This window comes from Camelus dromedarius, chromosome 29, assembly GCF_036321535.1.
Source record: "Camelus dromedarius isolate mCamDro1 chromosome 29, mCamDro1.pat, whole genome shotgun sequence".
Classification (NCBI taxonomy): domain Eukaryota; kingdom Metazoa; phylum Chordata; class Mammalia; order Artiodactyla; family Camelidae; genus Camelus; species Camelus dromedarius.
Window position 1 is genome coordinate 9,910,483 of NC_087464.1, and position 9,272 is coordinate 9,919,754.

Consider the following 9,272-nt stretch of genomic DNA (forward strand, 5'->3'; position numbering starts at 1 on the left):
GCCTTTTTGTTTCTTAGATTCAAAATAGCTATATAACGTCCCCATGGAAGCCATAAAGATGTCCCCTTTTTTGGAAGGTGTGCATCCAGTTGAGGATGGAGTGTGGTGGGTGCAGGAAGCCCTCGTTATCTTTTTTCCAGACAAAGAATCTACAGAAGTCCAGGCAACATCCCAACACAAAAGCCTGACCTCTCTGGCCTCTGGGGCCTGAGGCCTAGACAATTATCCAAGCCCGGATTTTTCCTGAGAACGGCTGCAGGGCAGATCTGGGAGAGCACAGACATTACCTCTTTTTGAAGCAAAGTCCAAGGAATGAGGAGCTCACAGGTGCTGGCTGTGCAAAGAACAGCGTTCAGAGCTCATTCTCAAGGTAGCTGGAAAAAAAAAAGGAAAAGAAGTCAGCCATCCAGATCTTAATTCTTTAAAATTTAAAAGCTAATTTTGTGTCTTTTAGTCAATTTCCTGCACAGGAAGGAAAAATTTATTAACTGCCGTCTGGTATTAAATGGAGTACTAATGGTAAGTACAACAATTCAACAGGTGCCAAGGAGATAGATGGAACATTATATCAATTTTAATCGTAATGCCCTGCAAATGCATTTGTAGACTGATAGCTTCTCCTCTCCAACCCTCTCCCCTCCCACTGGATTTATTTTGGGAATCTCTCTCGCTCCAAATAATCAAATGTTTATTCTAGAGAACAGAATGTTGTATGATCTTACTTACGAACTCCTCCTATGGATATGTTATCGCGCAGTTTAACTAACAGCAAGTAGCCAGGAACAATGGTTCAGCTTTAAAAAAAAAAAAAAAAAAAGATAATAATGACCAATGTGGTTGAGAGTCTGAATTAGGCTGAGGAAGAAATTTCCTGATTCAGAGCCCAAGATTACAACCTACAGCATGAGCGTTTATATAAAGTGCACTGTAACATCTTAAAAGAAACGACATGTCTACAGCAAAAAGATAAATGTTCACTATTTAAGACTGCATTCTATTTTTGTTCTTCATCTTTTTTTTTTTTGGTAGAAAATTTGCCTGATTCAGTTGTCAATAGGAACAAAACACATAAAGGCACAAGTTTCATGTAAGTTTATGAAAAAATAAAGGCCAACGATTAGTGTCACCGTCAAAAAACTTATTTAGATTGAGGTCTTCTCTTACCTGGATCAGGTGCCACTTAAAAGTACAAAAAAAGAAAGATTTCTTCTGGAACGAATTTTGTTTAAAACCACACAGCAGGGCCATTTATTACTTCTGCAGAAGGAGGTGTTTCACTGCTCCCCCAACCTGTACCCCACTTTTGGTCATTTTTTCTGTGCAAGCCACTTAACCTCATCCTCTCCTTCCTACTGGAAAGAAAGATGACCTCAGACAGGAATCACTAGACCTTTGAGTTATCCTATTTCCTTAGAGATTTAAGATGAGAGGAAGTGGATAAGCCTTTTATTCTGTTTGGTTGTTCTCCCACAATTTCTTTGAATATTAGGATTTCCCTCAACTTCCCCTTTTGAATAGTTTACCCTTATTCTTTATTTTAATGAACAAAAAAAGAGAGAGAGCAGTGGAGATGGAAAATTCATCGTTGGATGAAACTGGAATCTTAGGCAAGTGCAGAGAAGAGAAGGGCCTGGAGTAACAGAGGGTCATGGAATTTCTAAAATTATGGAAAAATTGGGATATCTTGAAGTAACTTATAATAAAAAAGCTATGAAAATGAATGTATGTATGTGTATATATGACTGAAACATTATGCTATACACCAGAAATTGACACATGTAACTGACTATACGTCAAAAAAGAAAGAAAGAAAGAGAGAGAGAGAGAAAGAAAGAGAGAGAGAGAGAGAGAAAGAAAGAAAGAAAGAAAGAAAGAAAGAAAGAAAGAAAGAAAGAAAGAAAGAAAGAAAGGAAGAAAGAAAGAAAGAAAGAAAGGAAGAAAGAAAGAAAGGAAGAAAGGAAGAAAGGAAGAAAGGAAGAAAGAAAGAAAGGAGCGAGCCATCCTTGATCAATGGTCACACATCCTCCACCAGGACACCACATGGAGACAGAAATTTATGACTTGGGGAGGAGAGAAGTGTGAATTTTCTGGTCATACTGTGCATCCCTAAAGACTTAAAGGCTCATTTAAAATTTTTCTTCAAACACGTTGTATCATCACAGACACTGAAGATGAATAGCACTTGAAAGCGTCTTTCATAGCTACACACACCAGCTCACGGGAAACGACACACAGTTTTGTCAGGACTCATTCAGACAGAATGCAGTGACCTCAGGGAACATTCTGTCACAGACATCCTTTTTCTCAAGGGGAGCATCCGGGGATCTTTAATGGTCTTCTGTTTGGAGATGTGACTTTATTTAAGCATGAGGTTTTAACTGCTGATAGAAGGTTTCTCCTTGTTCTATAGTATGTTAAACCAAAATTCTAGAACTCAAGATTCCAGAATTTAAATCACTATGATGGGCTTCCAATTTGTACTAAAGAAATGAAGCTCTAATCTGAACTATACACATACTGCTGCCTTATTGATTAAAATTATACTTTTTCAAAGGAATATTTTGCCTGTGATATCCTCAAGAATATTTTTGGTGTAATTTTATAAACTAATATTGAATTACATTCATGAAAACCACATCTAATCTCACAATACTCACTGTGGATTCTTCATTTCCCACCTAAGAAAAGCTAAGTTCCAAACACTAAAATGCTAAATGCCATACCAAAAAAAAAAAAAAAAAAAAAAAAAGGCACAAAACAAGCATACACACACACACACAGACAACAGTTGTTAGTCCCTAGTTAGAAAACTTAAAAAAAAAAAAGTTTCAAATTTCTGACTAACCAAAGTGAAAAACAGCAAGCTTACAATGGTAATAAATTCAACCAAGAAGGAGGAATTTGAGAAGTAATAATAGTGAAGTATAAATTACATGCAGGCACACAGGTATTGCCACGCAGATGTAAATAATCTTGCTTCAAATGGACCATAAAGTTTAAATTACTTCCTACACCAACAATGTAACGCCAGGAAACAACAATGGCAAAACAAACAAACAAACAAAAAAATCCCAGCTAACCTTGGTTAAGATAATACTGTGACCCTCTAAAGAAAAACACAACAGAAGTGTAGTTGATAATTTAATGGTTGCCCTGGGTTTTCATAAATGTGTCACTTCCACCGTTAAGAAGAGCATTGGCTTCTATTTTCCCAGAGCTCAGAAACAAGAGACGTGAGAGTTGACTCTCGGCCATTCACCTGCATGTCTCTCAAACTGTCATTCCTATAGTATAAAATGAAAGACCTGTACTCTGAGGACATTAAAATATCAGTGTGTAGCCCCCGGGAGGGCTTTACTGTTCTTTTGAATTTTGATCAAAATATGTGATCACAACTTTTCACACCTATTGGACTTTCACAGTGTTTAGGTAGGTACTCATTTCTGTAAAATAGTAAACAATTACGTTTAACTTAAAAAAAAAAAAAGGCAATGTATAATCCTAGGAAGGAAACAGAAAATGTAAAAGTGAAGGAAAGGAGAGGAAAGTATTCAACACAGAACTTCGTCCTATCAATTGGCGTGTGAAGGAGGGATTACGTCCTCACATACACACAGATACACAGAAATACGTAATCACGCTATTCATATTGCTTCGCGACTAGGTCTTTAACTTAACGTAACAATTACAACACAGATAACGTTTCGTGCCATTTAATATACTTTTTAGGTGGTACTTTGTCTGTTTTTAAATATTTCACTGAGTCGATGTCTTCTTCAAATAATCGAGTATGTCTATAAATTGAAGTTTTTTCAAACGTTTGCTATTATAAATATTATTGCATTTCTTGTCCTTGAACTTAGCTCTTGGTGGGCATCCATGCTTCTTTTATCCATAGGATAAATGCCTAAAAGTGAAATTTCTAAATTCAAGAATATTGTCCTCCAGAGGGCCTGCATCTCTTATACCATACAACCTGACACAAGTTATCACTCACCGCGCTAAGGCATGCCACTCTCAAAAGTGAAAACTGTAACAAATTCTTATAATTCACATTTTTTTAACCTGCAAAATTGTATCTATGATGGCAAATGCCCTAATTTTCTATCAAGGTGCTAGTCATCTTCTTATTGATTGTGAGATCATTTCACTTATAAAGGATGTTATCTTTTGATGAGTCGAATATTTTGAATATTGCACCCAGGTTTTCTTTGCTTTATGCTGCTTACAGTGATCTTTCAATGTGAAACTTTTTTTTTCTTTCCCTGATGTAATGGTATTTACCAATCATGGTTCCTTTGGTATCCTGCTTAAAAATCACTCCCCCTTGCCAAAGCTGTAACTGGTTATTAAAGGCTTGCATGTCAATCAAATGAAAATAATCATTCATTTGCTCCTCTTTTGCCTTTTCTTTTCTTCATTTAATTTTTACTATATCAGGGTTTATTTTGGTAAATGATGTAAAGGAGGAATCTAACTTTATTTTTTGCCCAATGATAGCCTTTCAGTCCAAGAGGATTTACTGAGTAATTTAATCTTTCTTATTCGACTTGAAATGCCACCTTTCTCAGGTGTATTTTGATAGCATAGTGAGAAGAAATCAAGCAACACACATAAAATTCTGTGACTGCGGTAGATATTATTGCTAATTTCACCTTTTAAAACTGTAAGTATGGGCCTCCTACTTCCATGAAATGTATGGTCCTTAAAAAAAATTCTGTGATATCAATTAGAAAGTTCAACTTTCTTTTATAAACTTAAAGTGACATCCTCAGCTCTAATATAAAATAATGCTGACTAGTATTTTTACCGCAAAAATTATAACCAGCATTCGTGGCATAAACGTTCTTCTAGTCATTCCAATGGGACTCTACCCAGTGAAAATATTGTACGTTTATGTTGCCTATCAAGGTATTAAAAGAGCCATAGTGCGAATAATACCAGCTTGAATGCAATTTAGAGACCTTATTTTATGTGTGTGAAAATCCTGAAATACTTTATCTCAGATGAAGAATTAGCGTTCCTGTCAGGAAAAATTTAAATTAAGACTTCTTGGTTTACAACTTGGCAAAAATCGCATCTGAAATCCATTTTTTGAAGCTCTATAAATCAAAGGAGCTCGGCAGAGCCCAATTTTGTTGTTGTAGTTGTATGTGAAAATATTTAGATCTGGGCTGGCAGTGTTTCCCAGTAGTGCCAAGTAAAAGCAATCACCTAGATATTAAATTCTGAAAAAAAATCAAGGAATATAAATGCAGACAAAAAAAAAAAAGAACCTGACTTACTATTTTTCCATAAGGGTATGAATGCTAAAAATAAATGACGGGCAGGCTCTCCAGAACATAATCAACTATTCCTTTTTAAAAATATAAATATTAAGACAGTGAAAAATTCTTTTTAATGAAGCGTCTCCCCAGAAGAACCAGCTTTCGTAAGAATTGTCAACAATGGCATTGAAATAGAAAATATTTTGAATATTCCTTTTATTACCTTTCTTTTCTAGACAGTGAACTATCTAGGTTTACTTTGGGGGAAAATAGGGGGTTTTGTTTATTTGTTTGTTTGGCTTAGATAAGATCTGTCTCTAGATATAAGCCTGGCTACATCTGATGCTTCTGCCCAAGTGTCCTTTTGAAGAGGGAAACAAGAAGAGGCTTCGGGTGGATGGTACAAGGTAACTTTCACATCTGTTTTATCACAAATGGAAAAGCAGAGCTTTCATTTTCCCATTCCCTATTGTATGAAAAGTGGGTCCTGTCATATCAAATTAGAACTACTTTAATTTGTGATATAGCCTAATAAAATCTCTTGGTAAAAGAATTCATGAAATAGACTTTCTCAGAAGCAGCATAAGAGGTTAAAGGCAAGAACTCGAGCCCGCCCACCTGCATTCCCATCCCAGTTTTGCCCGTGAGGATTTGCATGATGCATGGAACTTATGTAATCTCCCTGGGCCTCAGTTTCCACAACTGTAAAAGGAGAATAAAAAGCAAACAATCAAAAGGTGCCTATTTGATGAGGTGGTTGTGTCACTTGAAAGGAGCGATGGTATAAAAACCCTTGGAACGGTGCCTGTCAGCCAACAGGTTCTAGGATTTTGCTGTTGTAGTTGTATGTAAAAGAGTCCTTATAATTTAAAATTGTACATCCCTCAGCTTTTCATGTTGGCTTTTTTTAGTCCTTCGTAGTTTCAAAATTGACAGCGACAACGTAACCAGACCACTGCTTGATTGGACAAGAACATAAAAGAGCTTTATGAAAATGGCAGATAATGAAGAGTCAAGTCAAGCTTTTAATTTGACAGCATTGACTGAGGGTCCTCCTGCCCCATTTCAGGACAGTTTTAAGCTAACCCAAGCCAGCAGGTCATCATGTCCCTGGATAACTGAAATGCAGTCCTAAATGTGACTTTATGGGTAACATAAAAATGGAACATTTAAAAAAGTTTTCTTTTCCTTTTCTTAAAATAATACTAACAAAAACTAAAGCAACCAGGCCATCCTTTATTCTTATTTAACCAAAAGATTAGCACAGTGGGTTGCTGGTTTTCTTTGACTTTTTTTTTTTTTTTAATTTTCCATTAAGCAAGTTCTTTTAAAACACATTTGAACTTTTCCCATCCCAGTGATTCCCACGGACAGTTGGCAAAGAATCTTGGATAACTTGCAAAACTGGGATTTTTTCCAGGCATGAGTAACTTGTTAAAAAGCCACTATTTCCTTAATACTAACAGTAAATAGAGTTCACATCCACATAAATCCTCGGTGGCCCATTGGGGAAAGTTTTATGTGTGTGTGTGTGTATGGAATTTTTTTTTATTCATAAAACACTTGGCTCTCAGCATGTCTGTTTATATTCCACTTCTTAAAAATAAATACACAGTTTATGCCAGCTGAGGTTAAAAGATATCCTTTTTCCAGTTGCCTGCTGTGTGCCACTGATTTTATGATGGATGAGTTCAGGATACCTGGCTAGAATGCTTGAAGATCTTATTTACCAAAAAAAAAAAAAAAAAAAAGGAAGAAATTTAATCACCATGTAATTAAAATACATGTTTTCATGAAATTGAATTTTAGTGGGAAAGCTCAAATAAATATTTTCAAGACTTACAGGAACAATTAAATGTTTAATTTTAAATTCAGTTAGCAAAGTTTGTGGGTGTGTGTGTATGCATAGGGATGGTGTAAGTTACTTTGGTAATTTTCTAGCAGAGTGCTCTGGGCATACGTTATCTCCTATTTATCAGTTGAGAATAATTACAGGACATTTCCTATGGACAAGTGTTTTGAAGAACACGTACTCTGAAGTTATCCCTTATTAAGATTTGTTCTGTAGATGTGTTTGGTGAGGCTGGCAGTGGTTAAATGAGACTTTCCAAGGCCACACCTGGACACAGCAGTGGACCAGGGACAGGAACATGAGGGACACTTCTCCCTGCTCTCCTTTCACATGGCTCTACACTAGAAATTCTCCATGAGTCTCTTTATCTGGGTGACAGACTCCTCCCGCCTCTGCTGGGCTGGCCTGGGTATATTTTGATAATAGGCAGTCCCGTGAGATAGCTTGCATTTCCTGCTTCCGGTCAGATGTTCCCCAAGAATAACTTTTCTACATATGTTTTTGCATTTTTGATCACCATCCCAGCTGGGATCAGGAAGTTTGGAGGCAGCATGGAAATGGAACATAATTGAAAGTCACAGTGGCACTTTTTTGACTTTCAAAAATATTTAATGTTCTGGTCTTCCTGTAACGGAAAAAAAAAAAACCCTATATCATCTATTATCTCCTTAAAAGTATGCTATCACTTCAGTTCTTTACTCAAGATACATTTTCATTTAAAAGAATAAGGGCACAGTTATATGGGAATAGGAGATTTCCCAAGGTCAGACAGTCAGTCACCGGGAGATACGGGGTGGGAACTTTTAAAATTTTTAATTGAGGGCTTAATTGAAGCACTAGCTTCAGTGACTTCTTCTGCCAATTAAAAAAAAAAAAAGTTTACCATCTTATAACTTCTATAATGAATGTATTTAAATAATTTAAATAGAGGGTTAGAGTAGAAATAAATGTCTCCTCAAAAGGCTTAAAGAGGAATCCAAACATCGTTTTGCTAAGTCACTCTAAAAAACATACTCACTCCTCTGAGCGTCATTTTGCTTATCTACCAAATCAAGTGGTATCACAACTGCACACACGATGTTTATTAGAATTAATTTAAAACATGTATCAAGTTGAGGGTAGAAGGGTATATATGTGTGGGTGGGGAAGGCGATGTGGGAACTCTGTATTTTCTGCTCCGTTCTGCTGTAAACCTGAAACTGCTCTAAAAAAAATAAAGTCTATTAAGAAAAAAAAAAGAGAGAGAGAGAAGAACAAGAAGAAAAAAAAAAAAAAAGAAAGATGGACAGAAGCCCATACTTTTGTCAAATAAAAAAAATCAGATTACAAAATAGGGAAAAAAAAAACATTAATCAAGTGTTTGGATGGTGTCTGACCCCTAAAATGGGCTAAAAAATGTGAACCCCTTTGCTGATCATCTTCCCTTTTTCTGTCCTCCCTTCAGAATGTGGGTCTGACCATCCTTAAAAAGACGAGCTTTTCAGAGACACAGCTGCATCCTCGGATAAAGCCCCTCACCCAGGCTGGGATTCTGTTGGCCAGTAAGATTCTGACTGGAACAGAAACAGGCGAAATTCAGGTTTTCCTGCTAATCTGGACCACTGCTATTTCTTTTATCCATGTTTTATTAAGATTAGACAAACTGTTTAAGGAAAATAAATAGTCATCTGTATACTTACTCCTAAAATCCTGAGCCATTCTCCAGCTTGAGATCCCGCCCGCTGCCTGTCACTGTCATTCCGACAGCTGAGCAAACTCTCTCCTTCTCGCTGTTTCTTGGGTTTCATTTGAAAAACCCAGGAAGAGCTTATTTTTATTGCTATTGTTGTTTATTTTGTTCTGTTCTGCTATTTGTCTTTTCTTTTTTTTTGAGAGTTTTTTCTATGAAAATTCCAAGATTTGTTTGTTTGTTTGTTTGGTATGGAACACGCAGAAGGAAAACCAGTGTTTACTGGGGATCAATGACTATTCAAGCTCTTTGCGTAACTTACCTTGTTGAATCTCATAAGAGCCCAATGACGTAGGTATTTTTCTCTTCTTCTACTGTGTGGCAGTTTGGTTGGGATGGTAAATGGCAGAGCTTAGATTCAAATCCACGCTTGTGTACCTCCAAAGACTGTTTTTTGTTGCTAAGTCTTTGTCCTTCTGCGTCC

The 9,272-nt window shown here is 36.4% G+C and overlaps 1 long non-coding RNA gene across 1 annotated transcript; it reads right to left on the reverse strand.

Annotated features, from left to right (window-relative positions):
* Window positions 1-237: 237 nt before the first annotated feature.
* LOC116149420 (uncharacterized) lies at window positions 238-8,892 on the reverse strand. Its single transcript, XR_010378384.1, has 3 exons — window positions 8,799-8,892; window positions 723-794; window positions 238-374 (listed from the first exon to the last, which is right to left on the reverse strand). It is a non-coding gene; the product is annotated as an uncharacterized LOC116149420 (long non-coding RNA).
* Between the last annotated feature and the right edge of the window lie 380 nt (window positions 8,893-9,272).